Below are 25308 nucleotides of genomic sequence, written 5' to 3'. Positions count from 1 at the left end.
TCATTATATTGTATACCTAAAATGTACCAATTATTAGAATGTATAATCGATAATGCAAGATAGGAAGAAAAGTTCCAAAGGGGTAGGGGTAGTGGGAGGGGCAGGGGAAAGGAAAAAAGGGAAAGTAAAAATGATGAGAAATGGAAAAAATGGAAATAAAGTCTTTGTAAATAAGGAATGGTGGAGGGGGTGAAGGGAGGGCTAGGAATGCGGAAAAAAATAAAAACCAAGATGCATTATGTAAAGGTACAAGTTCCCAATGAGAAATGTAATTGTGTTGTATACCTAAAATGTACCAATAAAAGAATTTAACAACAACAACAAAAAAGAGTGATGTGAAGTAGGATCATTATTCTAAAAGGTAAAACATATAATGAATTTCCAGTTATCCAAGCAACAAATGACAATGTTTGAATTTCTAATATAATTTTAAAACAGATTAAGTTACCTTTAGCTATTATGCTGGACAATCTATTCATTATACTTTAATAGAAAAATTGTTAATGAACAAAAATATTGATTTTTGAGGCCTACTTTACTGATTCCCAACTTGGGGTAGAAAGCCACACAAGCAGAAATGTGAGGGAAGTGACTTTATGTAAAATATTAATGGTTACTTTTCAATATTTTGGTTTTTTATTAAATATTTAAAATATTTAACATATGCTGGTATTGCAATAATTTTAATACATATTATATTAAAATTGAAAACCAGGTTTTGTATAATATGAAGATCATATAATCACCTTTATTTGAAACAAATTATCAGTCAGTATGTTTTTCTTCTTTTATTCACCATGTTTTGTTGTTCATCCAAATAATCTTCCCTAAATAAATTGTATCACACTATCATTCATTCTTATACTTAAAAGTTTTGTGTCAACAGTTTCTGAAAGATAACGATTAGTAGTTAGAACCCTGGAGCTTTCCATAAGTTGGTTTTAACCTAGTGTTTCAACTTTACTCCACTCTTTTTTCTCCCTCTTTCTTTAATTTTTGGTACTGTGGATTAAACTCAGAATCGTGCTTGCCGGGCAGGTGCTGTTATGCTGAGCTCAATTCATGGCCCTTACTCCACTCTTTTTTTGTTTGTTTGTTTTGGGTACTGGGGATTGAACTTGGGTCCTTCCGCTAGCAAGGCAGGTGGCACAACCACTGAGCTAAATCCCTGGCCCGGCTCCACTCTTTTGAAATCTGCCCCAACTCCTTTTTCTTTTTGATATTTTTTTCTGATTTATTCATATTACATTTTTTCATACTATATACATGAAAATTAACCTACATATTTTTGTAATTTTGTTTTTCACTCACCATTTATTAGAGTTATTTTTTCCTATGTATTTACATTTTGGTTTTTTATGCCTATATACTTCTAACATAGCCTGGCATTATTTATTTAACAGGAGTGTATTTGGCTTCCTTGCAGTTTCATTAAAAACAGTACTTTTTTGAATGTTTTCATTTACACATTTGAAATTAAATATGGCAATTTTTCCTAAAAAATTTCTGAGTTGTTGCCTAAGGAAAAGGAATGAATGTTTAATAAATTAACAAAGGTGTTCTATTGATGGTGGCACTGTAATTTCACTTTTCATATATCCTTACTTCCTTTATAAAATAATGATAAACTATTAAAAAGAATATATATAGACATTGGTGAGTTTTAAAGCAAGCTAAGTTTTTTTTTTTTTTTGGTTTGTATAAAAGAAAACTACAAAATGATGAACAGTATTTGGCTTAGGGTAGAGAAGCAGATACTTACAGCCAGGAATTTGGCCCTTGTCTGTTAAAAGGATTTAAAATGCTTTATAAGAAATATAGGAGTATTCTTAGGTGTATTTCATTAGCCAGTGCCTAACTTTAGTCCCTCTATTTGTAAAGAATGCTGAAGAATGCCAGTTATAACTACTGCAAAGGTTTATGTTTACAGTGATCATTTATTTCAAGTTGGCCTTGAGATACCTAGTTTATGCTTATTGCCCATGCACTTATTAATAGAGATTCTTTAAATGCTCAAAGTAGTCTTAGTTTATATATAACAATTCATATCAAAACCCCACTCACAGGAAATCAAGGGATTACTACACAGTAATCTCCAGTTAGAATAAGTAATCAGAACCAGCCCATTCAAGGTAAAAATAAACTCAATAGGGTACTAAAGAAGAACTTAGTAAGAGTTTGACTGAAATAGAATAAAATACTATTTTATGGCCATTATATTGAGTAACAAGATCTGACAATACAAAGAATAAAGAATAGAACAGAAACTAGTAGACGTACAAATCTGTGTACCTCCTTTGGAGAAAATTTTGGTAATGTCAGGTTGAATGATCTGTTTCAGTTTTCATCCATTCAGTAAATACTAAAAAGTATCTGAAATGTGGGAGCCTCTTTTCTACCTCTCTGTCTCCCTCTTTTCCTTCCTGCTCCCTACCTCCCCCATTCTTCCTCTTCCCTCTGTTCTCATTTCCCTTCCTTCCTTTCTCCTTCTTTCATTGTCTTCCTTGAAGACAGCATGGAGAGAAGCAATTTAGTTTCTAGATATAACTTGTAGAGCTTCCCCCTCCCCTTATCCTGGTTATCAATCCCTGGGCTTCGAACATGCTAAGCAAGCTCACTATCACTGAGCCACATCCCCAGGCTAATAAAGCTTTTACATGTTTATCAAAGAGTCATATATGGGAATGTTTATTGCTACTTTGCAGTAGGAAAAAAATAAAAGCATAAATGTCTACAAAGAAGACAACTGATAAATAAGCCATGTTCAAATACAGATTCTGAGCAGCAGGTAAATGTGAAGTAGAGCTCTCAGAAATCATTTTCAGAAATGGTACAAACTGAAGAATGATGCATAATGCATGGTAATACTTGTATAAATACATGCATACATTGTTTTTTTTTTTTGGTACCAGGGATCGAACTCAGGACCTTGGCTTGCAAGGCGGTGGCAGCACCACTGAGCTAAATCCCTGGTCCATGCATACATTTTTTAAATATCATGTTTTTTGATAATTAATAGCTGAAAAGATAGGAAAAAAAAATCAGACCATGAAGAAAGGAAGGAAGGATGGATCGATAGAGTTTTGCTCTAACTTAAACCAGCAAAAAGAAATATGTTGGCAAAATACTGTTCTTCATGTGGAGCTGGGTGTTTTATACCTTCCTGTCTATCTTGCTTATTTTTTGAAATAAAATAGTTATTTCTCAGATTCTTCTTTAGGAGGGGTCCAGTGTGGAGATGTATAAAATGTGAAAGCTTTGGTAAGTTTTGTATTAAAGAGCCTGGTGGCTTTAGGTTATCTACCATTCCACAGACTCTTTATTCATACAACTGCTTTTGAACCATTCTGTCTTTTAATCCTGTCTCCCAATCAGAATTGTTATAAACAGTCAGACTCACTAACTTAAATAATTTTTATGTACCTCCTATAATCAGAGGCTATGCCAGGTAGTTCCTACTTGTACAGAAGTAAAATCCTGGAACACAGTCTAATGGCACATAGATGTGACAGAGTACATTAATTAGAGAGTCAAACAGACTGAGTTGAAAACTAAAAATTCACCAGGCATTCCTAGAGGCCAGGGTTGTGGATGACTTGCCCAAAAAGGTTAGGCCAGAACTGACACCTAAAAATAGAAACAGGAAATTCAAAAATGAAATCTGTACACTAACTGTATAGGGTGTAAGATGTCCTAGTAAAATGAAAGAGACTAGATTCTGAACATTTGAGTGTTTTGACATCTTAAGAAATTAATGCTATTTTACAAAGGAAATGACTTGGTCATACGTTCATTTTAGAAGTACCTATCTAGTAGTAGTTTAGATAATTTACAAGTAGAGTGAAGGTAGAATTTAAAAAATCAATGAAAAGACTTTTTGTGGATCCAGTTGGGATGTAATAAAACTTCAGTGTTAGAATACCAGCGAGGATGTAAAGTGACATTTTATAAATATTTAGGAATGAAATAATTCTGAAAGATAAGAAAGAAAAAACAATCTAAGGGAATACCTAGTTGTTTGACCTGATGGTGTTCACTGATAAAAAATTTACAAAGCATTTACCTGACTCTAGGTGTTTGAGATTGGGTTTGAGATAATTTAGTTTTACTCAAATTGATGACATTAAATACATGTTGAAGTTTGAAACATTCAAGCTATTTAACCTAATTGGGTTTTTTTTGTCATTTTGAGCTAATAAGCATTTGAATGAGTTTCTGTAATTCATTGATATTTACATTTTTTATTCTTAATATCAGCTAAAATGTTGGATGTTAGTTCAGTCATTCAACAAGATTTAAGAGGTTATTGTTTCAGACATTGATTTAGGCACAAATGATACATTATCAATTGGTCTTGCCTGACTCTTCAAGGTTTTTCCAGTCTCTCAAAGGAAGAAATGATCCATATTAATCAAATGACCTATTAATATATGATTACAAACAGCTGATTAATGTTAAGGCAACTCTCTGGTCTTAGTGTACTAATAATATCAACTTATGTGAATAAGGAATTGTCAGCTGATGAATGAAGTCTCCCTAGTGAGTGGGAAAAAACTGATTATGTCCGCTTAAGTACAATTGTAAACAGATATATGTCTTTGAACATGTATAGTCTGTGATCAGCCAATGATTTGCTGTCCTATACAGAGGAAACTTTGTTCCAGTGTTCTAGACCTTTATAATGACTTTGATTTCTTCTGCTCCCCAGTTTATAAATGGTTTAGACGTCAAATCTCTACATAAAAATGCAGTGGAATTCTCCCTATTTCATTGGACATGGGTTTTACCCTAAGAATACATTAAGGAAAATAAAAAGTAGCTGAGGGTTTATTTAAATCTCATCCATTAAATGTTTTACATTGTAGTTAAATAGTAACTCTTAAAGTAGATGTTTGCATTTCTGAGCCTTTGTTTGAGTGGACAAAAGAATTTATAATAATTTTTAAATGTTCAGTGAAAGGCTTAAAGTTTTAAGAAATATTTACATGGCTGATGAATGTCTTCACAACTATAATTATAAGAAAAATTCTGCTGAGGCTTTAGAGGAGAGAACAAATGTACCATTGACTGAAATGAAATCTTAACAAAGATGAGTAAAAGATACTGAAAGATGGAAATATTGCAATGAAGACGAGTAAAACCTTGTAGAAATGAGCAAATATGAGTACTAGAAGTAATATATGACAGTATAATAAAAGAAATACATGACTGTTACAGTATAAAATATTAGGTACAAGATTTAAAATAATATAAAAAATATAAATATGTACATTAAATTTGGTTGAGTATAAATGTGGAAAACTGAAAATAGTTTAAACAAGGTAGGAACTTAATTTTCTTATGTAAAAGATCACAGATACGTGGTCTTTTCTATGGAGATAGGTGGAATGTTAAAGAATTGAAGTTGTTAATACTTTATAATCATTCACATACACATCGTAACTAGCAGCTACACATTTTTTGGGGAGGGGGTACCAGGGATCAAACTGGGGTCCTTGCGCTTGTGTGTGTGGGGGTGGCGGAACCACTGAGCTAAATCCCCAGCTCAGCAGCTATACATTTTGATGTCTTTTTTTTGGTACTAGGGATTGAACTCAGGACTTTGTGCTTGCCAGGCAGGTGCGGTGCCACTGAGTGAAATCCCTGGCCATGTCTAATAATGGATTTTACGTTTACAAAAGGAAGAGAAGGTATTAAGCCAACACAGTTCAAGACCACAGAATCTGGATTCTTATTGTAAGCCCTCTAAATGCAGTATCCCCCTACCCTGTCCAATTCTCATTTCCTCTGACTCTAGTGAATATAGGCTTAATGTTCTAGTAGTAGTATGGGCCAGCCGTATCACAGGTGCCACGTATCATGAATACATTAATATACTAGGGACTGTAGTGGGGTTGCGGGGAGTGCTGCTGGTTCTAGGCACTGGAATATTGAGGTGAACTGCCCCATTTTAGATCCCTTATTTTTTTGCTCTAAAGACAATGTATGCATGACCAGAGAACAGTGAGCCTAGTGAGCATACTACTGTGAATATTGATTGCATCTATTGCCCCAGCTGTGGCAGAAAAAGTATTTGAAAACCTAACAGTGCAATTAGATGTCATTACATTGGTGTGAGGACCATCCATAATTTGGAAAAGGAAGACCTATGCCTGTGACACAACCCCCCCTTTTGCAAACCATTATTATGTGAATGTTGGTGTCTTTTACTCAGACAGGGAAACTGAGAAGCCAGTGGCTCCTTTGTGATTATAACTGGCTTCATTCCAAATATACAGTAGTTGTATATTATTCATAGCCTACTATCTATATCAAACTGTAGCAGAACAGAAGAGAAGACCCTCAGTAAGATGGACATTACTAGCTGTGGCTATGTTGAGGGGAAAGCTAGCATTGAATCATTCATTCAGGCCTGTAGCTGGCTCAGTATGCAGTTGTATTAAGGCCTCCTGCTGCTGATTTCTTTGTGGATAAGAAATTCACTCCTCCCTATCCCAGATCACCGTAAAATACTTGACAGTCACCCTCAGTGTTATCATTTTGATGGTCCTAGTGCCATTGTTGTTGGTTGCTATCATCATTAGGAGGGTGTTGAGATACAGAAGGTAGAGATCAAAGATTGGGTGTGTCGAATACAGCCAGTATTTACATCTACACTAAGGAGGCTATGAAGGTAAGGTTTAGGATCTGTTTAGGGTGAAAATTGATTCTTGGCTCAAGACTTCTTCTACTGTCATCTCAGACTTCTCTTTCTCCTTGCCTCAGTAGTGTAGTTTGGACCCTCTTTTTCTACTTTAATTTGCAAACTGTTCTTGAAGAGTTGTTTCTAATTTTTAGCATGGCCACTACCACCCCTGTCCACAACAAGAAATCTGACTCTGAAATTAAAGGCAGAAATAAGAGGTCTTCACTGAATTTACATAAGTGAAATATGTATTAAGTTGACATTATATAGTCATTTCAATGACAGCTTAAATGAATTTAGGTGAAGAATAGTTTTCTTCCTTGGGTCTCAGGGAGCATCACACCATATTTTGTTTAAAGGAGCATTATGGGGAATGTATAATACCCACTTTTTTAAAAGAAGTATTTTTATTGATGAATTATTAATTTTATGAGTTTTATATTACACAGTGTATACTTAACAGGGAAATAAGACATCAGTAAAACACTAAATTTTTAATATGTAATCAATGTGTAGAATACACATCAACATTTTCAACATCAACTATTTACCTGATTACAAGATCTAAAAAATAACAGCAGAAATAAATTCTTGTGTGATCTACAATGAAAATACAAACAAAATTCTACCACAGTAATAGTCTTTGCTTCAATTATCACACCTAAGGCAGTCTTCACACATGACAACAGCATGTTCCATACACAAGTATTGCTTATACTGACAGCATGTGTGCTTAGCTTTCTTTTCTTGTTTGATAGGCCATACTTGTCACATCTTTTGTCTCTTCCTCTTTGTCAGGAGCTTCTTATTAAATTATGCAATGTGCACTTAGGAAAGTGAAATATCAATAAAATAAAATATCAGATATATAGTGTATAGAATAAACAACATTTTCTACATCAACTGTTTGCTTACTAAATCTAAAGAGTAACAACAGAAATAAATTCCTATGTGAACTACAATGAGAATACAAACAACTGTACCACAGAAATAATCTTTGCTTCAATTATCACATGCAAGGCAGTCTTTACACATAATAACATGTTCCATACACAAGTATTGTTTTTAATGATAGTGCATGTCTTTTGATTTCCTGTCTTCTTTGGTAGGATGTACTTGACATCATGCTGGTCTTCCTTTTTTCTTACAAGGTTCTTCTGATGTTTCATGTGTCTGTTCACTGGTCTGCTCCAGAATTCTTTTGCAGAGTTCTTTGGGCAGATATATATATTTTTTGTTCTTCCTCCTTTATAATTATTTTCAATTCTAGTCCCAGTTATCTAAGAAAATTTCTTCATGATATTTTGTTTTGTTATTTTCTTTGTAAACTATGAAACTATTTATGCCTGACACATTTAGGATCCAGTAAAACACAACCGTTGGCAATACTTTGTGTTTTGAGTGACATCGTAGTTACTGCATAACTTGCCAACAGTATCTACTCTGCCTTTCATTTTGTTTTGAAATGTGACTATTTCTGGGTTCATTTGTGTGAGGATTTACTGTCAATCTTTTTGTTGTTGTTGTTTGGTTTTTTTGAGACAGGGTCTCACTGCATATATCCAGGCTAGTCTTGAACTCACCGTGTAGCATCGGATGACCTTGAACTCAACAGGATCCTCCTGCCTCTGTATATGTATGTGTGAGTGAATGTGTGTGTGTCCCGTGCTGGGGTTACAGGCGTGCACCACCATGCCCAGCTTCTCTATCAATTTTATCATCATGGAGTAATATTGACAGTATCAGTATAACTCTGGTTTTCTTTGCCATAATGTAGTCCAGGCTAGCTTGCAACTCATTGTGTAGCACAGGTTGATGTTGAACTCATAGGATCCTCCTGCCTCAGCCTCCTGAGGGCTGGGATTATACCACCCATTTTATTTCCCTGTTAAGCATACGCTGTGTAATATAAAATTCATAAAATTAAAATTAATATTTCATCAAAGGAGTGTACCACCATGCTGGGCTTCACTGTCAATGTTGTCATATTTCTCTAAAACAGTAAAAACGTATGAAAGCTTCTGATTAGTGGTAGATTGAGTATTCACTACCTGTAAGTTACTTAAAAGCTAGAGTCCTGAAGAAAGTTAGGAACTCAGGTTAGGCATTTTTTCAACTTTTGTTCAATTATATCCAAAAGTACCTTTTAAAAATCAGTTTAGGGCTGGGGATTTAGCTCAGTGGTGTTGCCGCCTGCCTCGCAAATGAAAGGTCCCGAGTTTGATTCCTGGTACCAAAAAATAAAAAATAAAGTGGGTTTAACATTTAGTAAACACATCGCTGTTGTTATTTGTGTGTGTGTGTGTGTGTGTGTGTGTGTGTGTACTTGCTGATGTCAGGCTTGCGGCTTTAAATTATAGTGGGGTTTTAAATACTATCAGTTCTGAGTATTTCCCTTAAGTCCTCTTCTAAAAGCATAATCTCAGGTATATCACATTGTTAGCAGATGATTTAAGGCACATTAAGTAAATAACATTGTTTTGTTTGTGATTGATAGTTGTATATATGTGTTTAAAAGATAGTTTATGTATAAAATGGTTTATTTTATTGAGTAACATTTAGGAAATGGCCTTTATGTAAATAGTCTTACTTCATTAAGTTTTAGGAAACTTGGCCTTTATATATTTATATGCTTTTATATTATTTATGTAGTTTCATTTAAAAGAGGGGAACCTAATTTAATGTTTCTGACAAAAGTATCATGTTTATACCATTTAGATTCAGAAATCTGTTTAGATTTAGATTTAGAAAATATTACATGTATAAAGCTATATTCAAGTATAAATGAGATTTCTTCCTCTGTAAAGTTGGATTGGGTGTACTTGTATATTTTCTTACTTTGTAATCATATATAGAACAGAGTTCTTTCATGAAACAAACTCACAATTTGTTTCCAGGCTGCTAAGGCAAGTCAGATATATGCTGATATAATTTTTTACTATTTGCTAGGCTTTTGTCTAAGCCTTTGAGATACAAACATAAGGGAAATTAATTTCCTGTTGGTGAAGACCTTTGATTTAGCACAGTATCAATATGTGGTCAGTACTAGAATTCTTGGAGGACACGGACATGGATAGAGACATTGTTAAAAATTTTGGAGTTGGTTTTACACTTGATCTTAGCCAAAAGGCCGGGAAGTGATGTGGAGTTGGTTTTAAAGAGATAAGAGAGAATGCTGATCTAGGACACTTATAAGGATTGTTAATGCCATTGAAGACTAAATTTGTACTTCTAGGAGCTCACATAATTGTTTAACATACCTCCTGCTGCAGCTATGTAACACAGATTTTAGAAATATGAATTTACTGTTCAGCAAAAAGAACAAGAATGTGCATTGTGATTGATGCTAAGAACCCTTTGAAAAGTTGTAGTTGTTTGATTGTCCTGAAGTCTGCTCTGTTAGGTGTAGCCTTGACAGTATGTATAGGAATCATGATCTTTACAACATCATTGGGGTATGGTATGAATTTGTCCTAATTGGATGCAGAAAACATCCCTTGAAAAAACATAATCAAGAGAGCTAAAAGTCTTCATAATCCATATTAAAACTTAAACATGTTTCTGTGACTTGGAGAAGGTTGCCATTGGTATGTTCTTTGCCAGCTTCTCTTTGTATAGCCTGCCATCTTGTGACATTGAATTTGATTATACTTAGGTTCTTTTTCCTGTTCATTTTAAGTAGAACAGACCAGTATTAATTTACATTTTTACTAAAAGCCTGTATTTTAACCAAGTGCATTATGATTAACTGAGCTAGAAATAGCCACAGGGTTATTCTTGGTGATATGCTAGGAAATCACTCACTTGTAATATTTGAATCCTAACTTTGTATACTTGTTGACGTCAAGCTTATTAGTTTAAATTAACTCAACTACTTTAATAGATTTTATTTTAGTTTAGTTTTCTTTTGGTACCAGGGATCAAACTTGGGACCTTGCACTTGAGAGGCAGGTGGCGGCACCACTGAGCCAGCCCTTTAATAGATTTTATTAATTCTCTCTCTGATATTACTTGATTCATCTTTTATGAAATACTAGTATTTGGTAACTTAGGTATTTTGATCTCAGATGACACTTTGCGGGCAAACGTTCTCTGCTTTTAAAGAGTTGTTATCACTTTATGACACAGCTTATGCGTTAATAGCAAGGAAGGTACATTTTCACTGTAGTTAGTCTGTCATTATTTATGCTGTCATGTCTACTCACATATCTTTGATTTGTCAATTGGAATATCACTTCCTGGGTCATGTAGAGAGAGCCATTTCATCATGTTTGCCCATACTACATACACTAGGAAATTATTCTTCAGTCTGGCATGATTTCTTTTAAAAAAAGGTGTTATTTTAAAGTTACTTTAGAATTTATTTGATTTAAAAAATGTTTCTGGTATTTAGACTTAATAAATTTCCAGAAGAAAATTGATACTGATTTCCATACTAATTTTCGTAGCGGTTATACTAATTTGTATTCCCACCAGTAGTATAGAGATTCTAATAGAATCCTATTCAAGAAGTCTTTGGGTCTGTGGCTTCAGTTGTTTCTCGTATGTTTCCTTTTAGCAGTTTCAGAGTTTAAGATGTTATATTTAGGTGTTTGGTCTATTATCTTTGTTTTCTTTTCTTTTCGTATCAGGGCTCTAACTCAGGTCCTTGCACTTGCGAGGCAGGTGGCAAAACCACTGAGCTAAATCCCAGGCCCATATCTTTGTTTTCTTTTAATGAACAAAATTTTATTTTTATTTAAATAATACATGTACATGAGTTTAAGAAATGAAAGAGTATGTGATTAACAAAGCAATCGCCTGTCCTCTCTTCAGCTTCAGTCCTACTCCTCACTGATATGCTTTAATTTCTTTTAGCTTTTTATTCCCTTTGTCTTTACATCAGTACTTACTATTCTTTTGTGTTTGGGGTTTTCTGGAGATTGCGCACAAGGCCTCATGCTGCCAAACCCATGATCTATGTAGTGACGGTTTTGGACAGCATTGTGACAATTGGTTATAATGAGCAGAAACAACGTTTAATGCCTTAATAAAGCATACACAAAAGAGAGGATAGAGTTCTCCCCCTACTTCTGTGGCTCCCTCAGTAAAATAACAAGGCATTCAATATAGAATATAGCAGCAAAATTATTTGTGAAATATGAAGATAGTCAATGTATCTCTGGGCTGTTGGAGAAGACAGACCCAACTATGGTCTCTCATGAACCTCACTTTCTGGTATTCATGCTTTTGGCTTGTCCTCTTGAGTGTATTAAAGTCGGTGACTTGCTTTTATAGCAAAAATGATAGAGCAGTTCTGTGGTTATATAATATTTAAAAAAGACTCTTGACTTGCTAGCACACTTTCTTCAGGGATTCTCCTTGCTGGATTGACAAATTAACCATGTTGAAGGAGTTTATGTGAGAAGGAACTATGGTAGCTTCTTGTCATTGAGGGGGTACTTTCCAGTCATTGGACAGTAGAAGGGCACTGGTCTTAATTCTATAACTTTAGAATAATAAATTAAACCTAAGTGAGCTAAACAAATTGATTGTTCCTCCTTTGAGCATCTAAGGGAGAATATGTGGCAGAGTGAATATCTGGATTGCAGCCTTACGAGACTCTCTAAGAGAATTCAGCTCAGGTGTGCACAGATTCCTGAACCCATAGAAATTGTAAGATAATAGATATCCAAATAGAAACTATTTTATGTCACAGTGCAGGAAAGTTAACAATGCTGAAGTAACTCTGTGAAGGTATATTTTTGCCCATTCCAGGTTAAAAAAATTTTCTTTTTTCTTTGAATGGTTCTTGTTAATTGGAGAAAAAAGATATTAGCCACATCAGTAGCTGCACATCAAGTGCTGGGGTTATAACTAGAGTGAAAATCATTATCTCCTTAACTTTGTGGACTCAAAAGTCATTTTCCAAGATTCTGCTGACTTTGGGCAAGCCAGATTGGTGAATTAATTGGAAATATAATAGGCCTCACCACCCCTGCTTCTTCAGGTTCTGTGATGAAACTGCTTTTCTCCAAGGAATGTAGTATTACTTTGTTTTCTTGGTAGGGAAAGGAGGTTCCATTAACTTAGCTTAAGCTATCCTTACCACAATGCCCATTATCCCCGTGGGTCAGAAAGCTGATGTGGGGATTCTGCCAGTTGCCAAGTTGTGTCTTTTCCAATTGTACATTCTGGTACAGGAGAAATTACCACAGGAAGGGTCTGTGGATTGTTTGGACTCCCAGTTCATTGAACTTAAATGACAACACCATCTATTACCTGATCACTGAAAAGCCCCTAATTTAACTGGTGGATCCCAATGGCACTTTGAATTCCCCTGACGTCAATTAAGAGATGATGTCTACTAACACACTAATAGTCTAGGTATTTCCTTTTAACAATGCCTAGTACCTCTAATGATTATAAATCCCTTTGGGGAAGGGATTATTGGAAAATAATATACTTGCTGTAGTTGTACATGGTCCTTCTTTAATGGACCTCTTCTCTCCTTCAGTCAAAGGTAAGTCTATGAATTGAGTTAGAACTGCAAATTGTGAGAGGCTTTAAATTTCTACTGTGTCTCCTTAGATAAGGTTTCTAGTTACCAGACCTAGAATTTCTCCTGTTATATAAATAAAATTAGTACTCTAATAGGTTGCTCACCTATTTTATTTCTAGAGGCAGTGGTAATTACCTACTGCCAAAGATATTCTGATTACCAATATGTCCTTGCTGCCCTTTACAAATGATATTTCCATTTCCTATTTGATGATTAAGTGTTGCCAGTTGGGCTGTGTTACCATTGGATCTTATTTTCTGCATATCAATGCTAGGGAAAATCCAGTACCTGTTAAATCCTGCTTTCGGTGCACCAACCAGATAAACTGTTTTAAGTAGCCATTTCTACCTACATGAAGTAATACTTTAAATGTAGAATATTTATATCAATGAATTTTTCCTGATTTAATGTTATATTTTTCTTTGTTCAAATACTATATATATGTCTCTTTTGAGATATGGTCTCACTATGTAGTCCAGGATAGCTTTAAACTCATTGTGTTTCCCAGACAACCTTCTAATTGGTAACAATCCTTTCCCCGGTCTTCCAAATGCCAGGATTGTAAGTGTGCACCACCATGCATGGCATGTTCCTCAGGTATCTATTGGGAATGTAGGATACCTCTTCCTCAATTATAGTGTGTACTTGTCCCTCTGGATTGTGCTGAGATTTGACCCTACTGCTCTAATGCCAGCAGGGGATTGTTGAATCTGCCCACATAAAAATATTAGAGAAAACAATTGAAGAAGGCCACTCTTCTCAGACATTAGCAGGCAAACTACTTACCCTACTATAATTGGGAGTGTGGAAGAGTTGTTCGTATTAAGAGGAACCAGACATCTTTTTTAAGTTTCAGGATCTCATTCTTTTCTAGTCATTTCTTTTCCTAATTTTCAGATGAGAAACATGTAAAAATGAACTAAGTTGTTACTACAACTACACAGTTAAATTTTAACTTGATTTTCAGCAGTTACTAGTCCCACATCTGTAAGTAAGATTGTTCTAGGGTACTCACAGAAGTTCTCTGCTTCCCAGATTGTGATTTAAGCTGAGAATTGGTGGATTTGGCTAATGTAAGTGCTCAAATATACTTAATAGGTTTTGTCTTTCACTACTGCCCTTATAGTCATGCTTATTGCCATAATGCTCAAATATTGCAGCCACTGAAATTCCCAATTCATATACTTTAGCTGGCACATTATCACAATCAATCAGTGGTGTTAACATGGTTAGCTTTTTTTTTTTTAGTTGGTAAGATTCATTTAAAATAAATTTAATAAAATCTGAATTATGATAAGAATGACTATATAAAAATGTAAAATTAACTTTAAGGGGTATCTAAGAGTTGAAGGAAAATTTTCAAGAAAAGGCAGAGTGAGAGTTAATTGTTGTGTCAGATTTAGTAAGACACAACCAACTGATCCAGATTGTGGCTGAATGCATTTACTGAAGACAGAAGACCTACCCCTGGATGTGAGCAGTACCAACCAATAGGCTTTAGCCTGAATGGAATTAAAAGGGGAAAGAAGGAGGAAGTCTTGCTTCTCTTTCTTCAGAGGAGCTCCAGTCTTCATCTTCACCTTTGACGTGTGACTCTTAAGCTTCCAGCATGGACTCTTCTGCCTTCCAGTGCAGACCTCTCAGCCCCTGATTTGGACTCACATAGGACTCTACAGTGAACTTCAAGGCTTCTGTGTTTGGCTGGTTCCTTCGAATTTCCAGTATGCAGTCAGCTCTTTTGCATTCTTCCACACTCTGTAGGCAGCTATTGTAAGCCTACTTAATCTCTTATATTAAATCTGTTTCTTCAGTGAGCACTGACTGATACAGGCAACTTGGAAGAAGAGGTCACCTTTTCCAAGCTGTAATTCTAACCTTGGAAGAAGGGACAGACCATTGGATGGCAGAGTTTACTGGGTTGCCTTAGCCAGTACTGGTTAACAATTGATAGGCATCAGGAAACAACATTCTGAGGTGTAGTCTTTTTGAATATGGTAGACAGTTTTATAGGGTTAGATCGGATTCTGCTGTCCAGTACTCCTGAGACCTGGAACACACCAATGTCTATGTTGGGAGCCCTGTTTTTTTTTTTTTTTTGGGTACCGGCGATCGCATCCAGGACCTTGCGCTTGTGAGAAAGGCACCGGAACCACTGAGCTAAATCCCCAGCCCAGGAGCTCTGTTTTTAGAGGGTAATCAGCAGTCTCAGGCTTAGGCACAAGGTCAGCACTCTTGATGTGAAGGTTAGGCAGACCACCAATGAATTTCCTTACACTCACACTCAACAACTTAAGGAAAATGGAGCAAGGGGGGCGGTGCAGTGTATCAGAACCAGGAAGAAAAGCCCTCTTCTTCCTTTAGCGTCCTTCCAAATGCTACACATTTTAAAATTTGATGTAGTTTTTAATATAAAGGAGAAATGCCTATAAAGTCCATTACTACAGAGCGTTACTGAAGTATAAATTCAGAGCTGAAACAAAAGATTGATAATTGAGGTAGAAAATTTCCTTATATGTCTGGTGTTTCTTGGCTCTTTGCTATCTTAAGAGGTAAAGCTTTGGATCTTCTGTGTAGGGATACAATGTGTGTGTGTGTGTATATATATATATGTATAATATATATTATCTGACTTATTATTGGTCCTGATTTTTATTTTACTTTTTTCTCTATTCTTTTATAAGATTTTTACTTTTCCCTTGGAATTATGAATTTTACTTGGGTCTGCTTAGATGTGTGTCATTTTTGAATTCTGGTTACAACTAGATGATCCTTGTTAATCTTTAGATTTAAGCATTTATTGATCGGTGCATTTTCCTTTTTAAAATGATCAATTTACCTGTCTTTCTCTTGTTCTTTTTTTCTGCCTTTTAAGTAGCTGTACATGTTAGATCTTCTAGATATGTCTTCCAAGTATTTTATTCTTTTATTCATGAATTTTTTTGTACTTTTGTTTTATTTGTTGAAATTCCCCCATATACCACATTTCTAAGCCATTACATTTATTCTCCTTAATGATTATTATTTCATTTTTCCTGGGAATATCTCCCCGCCCCCATTCTTTGTATGTTTTATATTTTTTATGTTGTATGCTTTTTATTATGATACACACTTGATCTCCTTTTTTTCCTCCTTCTCAAATACTGAATCGTTTAAGGATATTATTTTGGTTTGATTCTTAAGCATCTTTTCAATTTAATTAAATGATCAGGGTCCTTTAATTGATACAAAATCATATGTAGTGAATATTGCTGTGATCTCCATTCTTGTATCACTCCAACCAACAGTTCTGTAATTGAATAGTGTTTTCCCATTCAACCTCAAGTGTGGGAAGAAATTTAATTTATCCTTTTGTCCCTTCAGTTTTTGAGGGGCCAAGAATTTACAAGAAGCTTTCGTAGGACCACATATCTCAGCTTCTATCTGAGATGCCATTTTTTTTTCTTTTTTCTTTTTCTTTTCTTTTTTTTTGGTACTGGGGATCGAACTTGGGTCCTTGCACTTGCAAGGCAGGCAGCGGAACCACTGAGCTAAATTTCTGGGCCCTTAGATGCCATTTTTTGAAGAAACAAACAAAAATTCTCATCTTTTCTCCAGATCTTTTCTACTCATCTTTTCTTGGCTGAATTTTGTGGTATTTCTCTTCTCGAGAGATCCCTGAAAACTCAGTTTTGCTTGTATCCAGCAGGATTTGCTATGTTGGTCATAGTAGTGACTTTGTTCTGATGGGAATGTTACGAGAGGTGGTTCAAGAATGCAAATTCATGCTGTCATTTTGCCAAAAAAATTTGGATGAGAGCTTCTACAGGATAAATACCATAAATATAAAGGTAGCTTACAAACTGGATAGAAATATAAAAACTTGACATTAAGAGAATCAATAAAATATCTGTGATTTTTATGTAGATAGTTACTGTACTCGGCTTATAAAATTTTGCCTTCAGTGGTTTAGTTGAAAATAATAATGCATTGACTGTATTGGTTTAGTTACAGTGTTAAGTTGAAAATACATTTCTTGATAATAGCTTGCTATTTTATTAGCAGAATGATACCAAAGAGAAAGAAAAGCAACTAGGCTTGGTAGCAAGTTAAAGTATTAAATATGTTGATCATAGGGTATAAAATGTTAGTTGAAATGATACAGGCTGTGATTTTATTCCTAAAGTGAGATGAAAATATGATTTATCATGTGAAGGACCACAGCATTTATCTAAACTTATTTTTTTTCCAAGTTTATGCAAAAATATACTTGTATAAAAGGACAATGTATACTTGTGTAAAAGGATCATATTGGTCAGAAATCACTGTTGGTTGTTCCAGAAGTACACATGAAAAGAAATAGCATTGTGTCAAAAGGATCAGTTTGTCCCCACAAATCTCTGAATAGTTACATTAAAATATATGTATAACAGTAAAACCAGATTAAAATCTAGACTTTGAAAAGCTCTGAAAATTAAGAATTTTTTAGTTTGTGCCTGAAGATAACAGCCTAGTGTCATAAAATAAGAAAAAATTTTCTATCTTACTGTGTAGTATTTGTACTAAGTACAGTCGCCTGCCCCCAAGTCTGAGTGATATAGCTAAAAGTTATGTTGGAAAATAAAATCACCTCTATATTTATTATACAGTGATTCTCAATTTGAAGGAGGGGAGGCATTTCATTTGACATTCCAGATTAAGGCCTTTTTGTTTTGTGGTTTGGTTTGTGAGTCAGGATCTCACTATGTTGCCCAGGATGTCCTGTCACTCCTCAGGTCAAGCAGTCCTCCTTCCTCGGCCTTCTAAATAGCTCAAACTATTGGAGTATGCTTTGTGCCTGGCCCTGCTTAGGGTCTTAAATATACAAACAACTGTATTATCTTTGCCATCTGCTTGTCTTACCCCAGAGCCAATGAATCTCATCTTAAGCAGCTGTATAGAATACTAATTTGCCATGCCTTTTCCTCCTTAATCAAGTTCCTATCAAATGGCCTACTGAAAATGTATATTTACCCAATAGAGTTTGAAGAATATGGTCTCGGTAGTGTACTGCATACTTACAGATTGATCTTTTTTACCATATAGGGAGCTTAGAAGCAAGATTTAAAACACATTTTTAAACTACTGAATTGACTGTATTGTTCCACGTCACTTAAATTTTCTCCTTGTAGTTTTGACTCTTCTCTCTCAGTGTTTGAAATTGTTGGAAGTTTTCCAACTTTCTTAAATTCTTTATGAAGCAGAATACTTTTATACTGTCTTCTAATACAATAAAGTGATTTTTGCTTATGTCATGATTTGTGTGGTTTTGTAATCTATGCTTCAGAATTTTTTTCTTTTTTATTATGACCTCTGAGGATCTGAGTGCTCAGAGATGTTTTTGTACTAGTCTTAGAAAAAAACTTGTGGAATGAATTGCGAGCATTCAAACACACAATGTTTGAATTTTTTGTATGTTTTCATGTGGGTGTGTTAAAATAGAATCACGCATTTCTCCTTCCACTTAATGTCATAACCTCTTTATTATTACTGCTAACATAGATTGATCACATTTGTATTAATAGTTGACATTTCATTATACTGTCTGGATATATTATAATTTAATGAAACATTATAGATTTTGCTAAATAATACTGTAATATCTATGCATGTGAGTATTTTATCTGCATGAGAGGAAGGCTGCATGTAAATGTTGGTAGCCAGAGGGGCAGATTCTGGCAGGGATATTTGGCCATCTACCAAAGAATTATTTTTCCTTTTTCATACTGGAGAAAATTTAGGAAGGCTACTGGCAGTCAGAAACTGTAATTTTGCTTGTATCTAGATGAAATACTAGCTGAAGTGATATGCACTATTTCCAAACCTGACTTATAAAACTTTCCCATGAGATGCTTTTTTGTTATTTTCTCTTCCATCAGGTGGACATTGATACTTGAAGGCCACATTTTGAGCATAGTACAGTTTCTGTCAACCTAGGTCCCAGAATAATTGTGTATCTTTACTTGAAGGGATTCAGGTGTTCTAAAGTTATGGTGTTCTCTTTGATTGTCTGGGAGCTCTGTTTTCTGAAATGTTCTTGGAATTATATTGCATAGCTTTTTCTACCACCAAATTGGAATATTTCTTAAGGCATAAGCTTAGACCATTGATTTAGATCTTTCTTTTATATCTATTTAAGGTACAAATTTATATATATATATATTATCAATAAAGGCACAGATCTTTCTTATTTAGCTGAATTCAAAAAATTTTTGATTTATTTTTCTCAGTTTGAAATATTTTCTAATTACCAAACGTTTGGGGATATTTTAGTTATATTTTTGTTATTGGCATCTAATTTAAATCTTTTATTGTCAGAGAACCTGCTTTGTGTTGTTTCAGTCCTTAAAAATTTAAGAAATTTGATTTCTGGCCTATTTTGACAAGTACTGTGTGAACTTGAATGTGTATTCTGTAATGTTGGTGTTATTTTTTTTGCATGTCAGGTCTCATTTATTAGTATTACTCAGATCTTCTGTATGTAAACTATTTATTTGGGTCTGTTTACTTCTTTCTTGCTTGCTTTCTTTCTTTCTTTTTTTTTTTTGGTACTGGGGATCGAACTTGGGACCTTGTGCTTGTGAGGCAGGCAGCAGAACCACTGAGCTAAATCCCTGGCCCGGGTCTGTTTATTTCTTTTATCAGTTACCAAGAAACATGTATTTAAAAATCTCAGCTGTGATTATGAATTTGCCAATTTCTTTTATTTGAATTTCATGTGTCTTGAGACTCATAATTTGGCAAATAAACAGCATTGTTATAGCTACCCAATGAACTTACTTTTTTATTATTATTATAAAAATCTGTTTTATAACCTTTATCTTAATTTCTGGTTTATCTAATATGATAATGCCCGTAACGGGTTTCTTATGGTCAGTGTTTATATGATATATATTTTTAATCCTTTTATTGCAATTTTTGCACTTAACATTTAAAGTGTGTTTCTTGCAAATATCATATGTTTATGTCTTTTTTATAGTAATATTCTTTATAATAGCAAGATACTAATATTAATAAATTACTTAAGTGAATATAAAAATGTTGGGCTCCAGTTGAGGGCATGGAAAAACACATAATTGAACTCATAATTCTCAGATTGTTTTAAAAGAGGAGGAGTGGTGCTGCTATAATATAGCATAAGGGAACAGAAAGTTGGGGAAAATCTTTTGTAATCTAGGTGTCTTCCAGAGAGTAAGTGACCTGGATATCTAAGGCTGATAGTGTAATTGTTCATCCTCTGTTCAGGACCCCAGTATATTGACTAGCTTCAAATATCTTAGTTCCCTGGTCAAGAAGTATGGGGGGGTGTGTTTCTAGGGAAGATAGAATGCTGGCGTATTATGGAAGTGGATCTCATAGGCTATCTGGACAGAAGTTTGTGAATCAGGAATTGCTGTACTCCTGATATTTAGACCCCTACCTTTCTCTGCTCATCTTCTTCAGTGGGTACCAATTGCTCATTGTACTTTATCTCACAGTGAATCTCAAATTCAATTAGAAATATTGAATTAAATAGCTTCATTTATTCCTAAATTTCATTTATCAGAAGAATGAATTTCTTCTTTATTCATTTGAGCTAATTTGCTGTTGATCCCAAAAGGATTACATCATTCTTAAAAATACAGCTGTGAAAAGTTTAAATGTCTTCAGTATAGTAACTCATAGCTATACGTCTTCAATATATTTTGCTTAATAATATTGTAGTAAGAATAGTCTTTCAAAAGACACCTCCACCATACACTACTCCAAACATCTCTAGAGCATTACATAAGGTAATTATTGTGTAACTCTTTGTTTTTTCAATGATATTCATCAGTCTTTGAACAGTGCTCTTGTATTGGTACAAGGGCTGATCATAAAATACTGTGTGTTTAAATTTTTAAAAATGATTAGAGTAAAAGACATATCACCATTAATTCTACTCAGAATACTTGCCCTTGCTTCTTGCTTCAAGCTCACTCATCAGTCATGCCACTTTCTAAAGTAGTTCTGTAGTTCTTTTTCATGAGGTCTGATCAAAACATTCAGTGAATGTGGTTGCTGTTTGCCATCCAAAAGAAAGGCAGGCTCTACAAACGTTACAGTGTGTCTTTATCCACTTTATTCACCAGATATGGTACTGTGTGACTTCTGGCTCTTTCCCAAAGTGAAAATGACCTTGAAAGGCTAAAGATTTTCATCAATTTAGGATATTGGAATAATCATGACAGTGCAACCAAAGACACTTGTAAAAAAACTACAACTGCTTCACAGAGTAGCAAGAATGATGGGATAAATATGGTTGAAGTGAGGAGGAATATTTTCAGGATTCATAGCAATGTTTTTTTACTGTAAAATTTTTAGAAATGTAAACATTCATTATTTTTAGATCACACATTGTATATATGTATAATTTACTCATCTGAACATGGACTAGGCAGGTGCCTTTGGAAATTCTTGTAAGTGTTCTGTAAAATTGTTTACAATATGAAAAATACAGGTAAACTTTTCTTTTTTTATTTGATTGTTATTAGAGATGGAACCTACTGCCTTCCCACTGAGGACATCCCCAGTTTTGTTTTGTTTTGTTTTGTTTAAACTTTGAGACAGGGTCTCACTAAGTACCCAGGTTGGGCTTGACCTTTCAGTCCTCCTGCTTCAACTTTCCAGTGTGCTGGCATATATAGGTCTGTCCTTCCATGCCTGGCTGATACACTGTTGTTTTAAGCCAAAGAACATATGTATAATTTATGTCCTGAAAGTCTTAAGTGGTTTTGGAAACCATATTTTTGTTTCTTTTTATTTGACTTCTTTTCTCCTTTTTCTTTATGTGAGATTGTCTTCAAATAATATAATCTTTAATAGTATTTGCTCTCCCCATCTTTTCTCATAATTACAACTATATTACTTTTTGCATGCTGGTTAGGTTTTTAAAATTCGTTCTGGACATCTCTATCTTTCAAGAACAATGTTAAAACCATTTGCTTGGTTTTATTCTTTTTGTTTGTTTTATTCTCATTTACTCTTTTTACCTTTATATTCCGAGACGCTTTTATTATGCCTTTATTTGGGAGATTTATTCTGGGTAGGAGTTGGATAAATGGTTAGGTTTGTCTTTTAGTACTTTCATTTGTTTGTTTGGTTTTGAGATAGGATCTGGCTTTGCAGCCCAGGCCAGCCTCGTATTTACAATCCTCCTGCCTCAACCTCCAGCATGCTAGGATTATAGGCATGTACCACCATACCAGGCTATATTCTTCTTTTTTTCTTTTGGTACCAGGAATTGAACTTGGGTCCTTGTGCTTGCGAGGCAGGCAGCAGAACCATTGAGCTAATCCTTGGCCCCCAGCTATATTATTTATGTGATGCATATCTGTTATTCTTTTCTCCCCTGTATATGCCATCTGGCCACTTTAAGATTTTTCTCTTTCCTAAAAGTTTACACCAATTTGATTATGGGTGCCTTATATAACTGGCTGGCTTGCTGGCTTTTTCCTCCACTCCCCACCTCTCCTCTCCCTTCCTCTTACCGCTGCCCCCCACGCCCCTTTTCAATCCTTAGCCCAGCCAAGGCCCTCTGTATTACAACAGTTTGGATACTTAGCAAGCTTCTAATATACCAGTCTGCCAATCCAAGAAAGGCTCTCTGGAATTTAGTTATTTAGGCTTCTTGTCTCTACACTTTTCTGAGAGCTTTTAAGTGCTATAATTTTATTTATGGATAAATAACCAATGCCATCAATATTTGTTAATAAACTTCCTTTCCTCCTAAAATTAAAATATCTCCATTGTTATAGCTTGAGTTTTCTATATATATTTCTAAACTTTTTTCTTTTATCTTGTCTGTTTTGTATTTAAAACCTTTGTAGCAAGTTTTAATATTTCTAATGCAAGTTCCAACATACATCTTATTCAGAATGTTTTGAGCTTTTCATATAACTGTTAGGAACATAAATTGATTCTGTAACTTTGAGAATTAAATAAAAAATTTGTTGGGCTGGGGATTTAGCTCATCTCTCAAGTGCAAAGTCAGGGTTCCATCCCTGGTACCCAAAAAAGAATTTTTTTTTTTGTCATGATGTTGAGAGTTCCTTTACAATGCTGGGCTCATTTAGAAATGGCTTCTTTGCTTTATGCCACAGTTTATTAGCTAGATAATCTTGCTTTTTGTGTTGGGCTCTGAGTTTTGAAATTCATTCTTGCCTTGCTCTCATCATCTTGAGAGAGTTCACGACATCTGCCACTTTATTTAGCAGAGTAGAAACTAAAGCAGATACTGTGTTATTCTTGTTTTTCACCCTCATTTACCACCATAATCGTTCTCTAGTTTTGTTTATTTTTAATACCAAACCTCCAAGACACTATTGTGATGACATTAGGAAGACAGTATTATATATAAAAAGTGTTCTCTCTTCACATGAAAGAAGGGAAGATGGTTCTTTCCATAAAAGGTTATGAAAGAAAAGGGGCATGACCACCCAGCTTGGGTTAAATGAAAAGAACTGAAAATACTTAGTATTAGTGAAGATGTGAAGTACCTGGACATTTAATTTTTGATTGTACATTGTTGATGAAAGTATAATTTATGATACTTATTCTGGAAAATAGTTTGATATAGTCTGCATAAGCCTTGACATGTGTATCCTTTGCAAGTCTGCTACTGGTTATATATAAAACAGAAAAGAATGTATATGTTCATCAAAAGCCATGTATAGTTATGTTCATAGCAATTTTATTTGTAGTAGCCTTAAATTGGAAATAGCGTTCATGACCTTCAACAGTAGAATTAGGAACACAGTACTTTGTGATACGTTCATACAATTAAATAGTATCCAGCAGTGCAAAAAAGGAATTACTAATATGAAAAACAATGTGGCTGATGTTATTGATATATGGCTTAAAGGAAACACAAAAGATGATACTGATTCTATGAACTTCAAAAACATGTCAGTCTCATTTATGGTAATAGAATAATAGTTATTCTTTGGGTTAGAGATGATTACCTATGAGAAAGGAGTATGAGGGAACATGTTTTAATATTGGAAATCATTTATAATTTTCTTAAGTTATGATTACACAGCTGTTCATATTTGTAAAAATTCACACATACATTATACAAGTGAAATTTATACTTTTTAAAAGTTTATTTTATTTTTATACAGTTCCTCTGACTCTTGCCTACCACTCTTACGCAAGAAAATTCCAAATAATCCTTCTACCTGAAATGCCAACTAGAATCACATTAGAAGGCTCACAAGTTGAGAGATTTAGACTGTATAGAGATAGGACTATATCTTTTTTTTCTTAAATTCAGAGCATGATACTCTTTGCAGTCATTTTTTTTTAATATGTGTAAGCTTTTGGGGGTTTTTGTTTTGTTCTTATTAAGGTCTGTACCTTTCTCTAATTTATTCTGAGGCATTTTTAGTTGTGAACAAGCTACTCATCTATTTATGTTTTATAGTTGTTACCAGAATTAAAAAATTATTTTGTACATTTATCTTTTGTCAGTGATCTTGTCAAGTTGACTCATTTAGTGTTGACTTTAGTAGAATTAGGTTACTTGTAGCAAAAGACAATTGTCTTTCCTAGTATTTTACTAATAGTTGCATTAACTAAACACTTCAAGCTTATGTTGAATGGTTAAAGGGGCATTCTTACTCCTTTGTTTAGCTGAAGTATCTTTTAAATATTCCAAAAACAAACACATGAACATATTTTAGTCTTTTTTTGATTTTGAGTAGAATCCATCTGCCCAGTTTTCCTAGAATTTTTGAAATTAGAACTAGATAGAGAATTTTATCAGATACTTTTTTGAGACCTAATAATAAACTATTTCTTTTTGTTTTACTCTATTGAAAGGTTCAATTATTTGGTTTTCCAAGTGTGAACCATCCTTATGTTTCTGAAAAAAATGCATTTTGTTACATACGGTGTGCATTCTTTTACACACTACTAATGGATTAGGTTTTCTGACACTTAGAAAGCTTCTAAGTGAAGTTGGTTTATTTTTGTGTTATTTTTTGGACTATGGTTCCCATATTATGATTTACACTTAATTATTGAACTTCATGGGATTGGTACAGTC

At 34.3% G+C, this 25308-nt stretch overlaps 1 protein-coding gene across 3 annotated transcripts in view; it reads left to right on the top strand.

The window, feature by feature from the left end:
- Stag1 (STAG1 cohesin complex component) overlaps positions 1–25308 on the top strand; it is a 377958-nt gene that overhangs the window by 134562 nt on the left and 218088 nt on the right. The gene's annotated exons all lie outside the window — the stretch shown is intronic.

Source organism: Heterocephalus glaber, unplaced genomic scaffold (genome assembly GCF_053883595.1).
Source record: "Heterocephalus glaber isolate CG9 unplaced genomic scaffold, H.glaber_assembly_v1.0 deba00001504, whole genome shotgun sequence".
Classification (NCBI taxonomy): domain Eukaryota; kingdom Metazoa; phylum Chordata; class Mammalia; order Rodentia; family Bathyergidae; genus Heterocephalus; species Heterocephalus glaber.
Note: the sequence above shows the minus strand (reverse complement) of the source record. Positions and strands in the feature narration are given on the sequence as shown.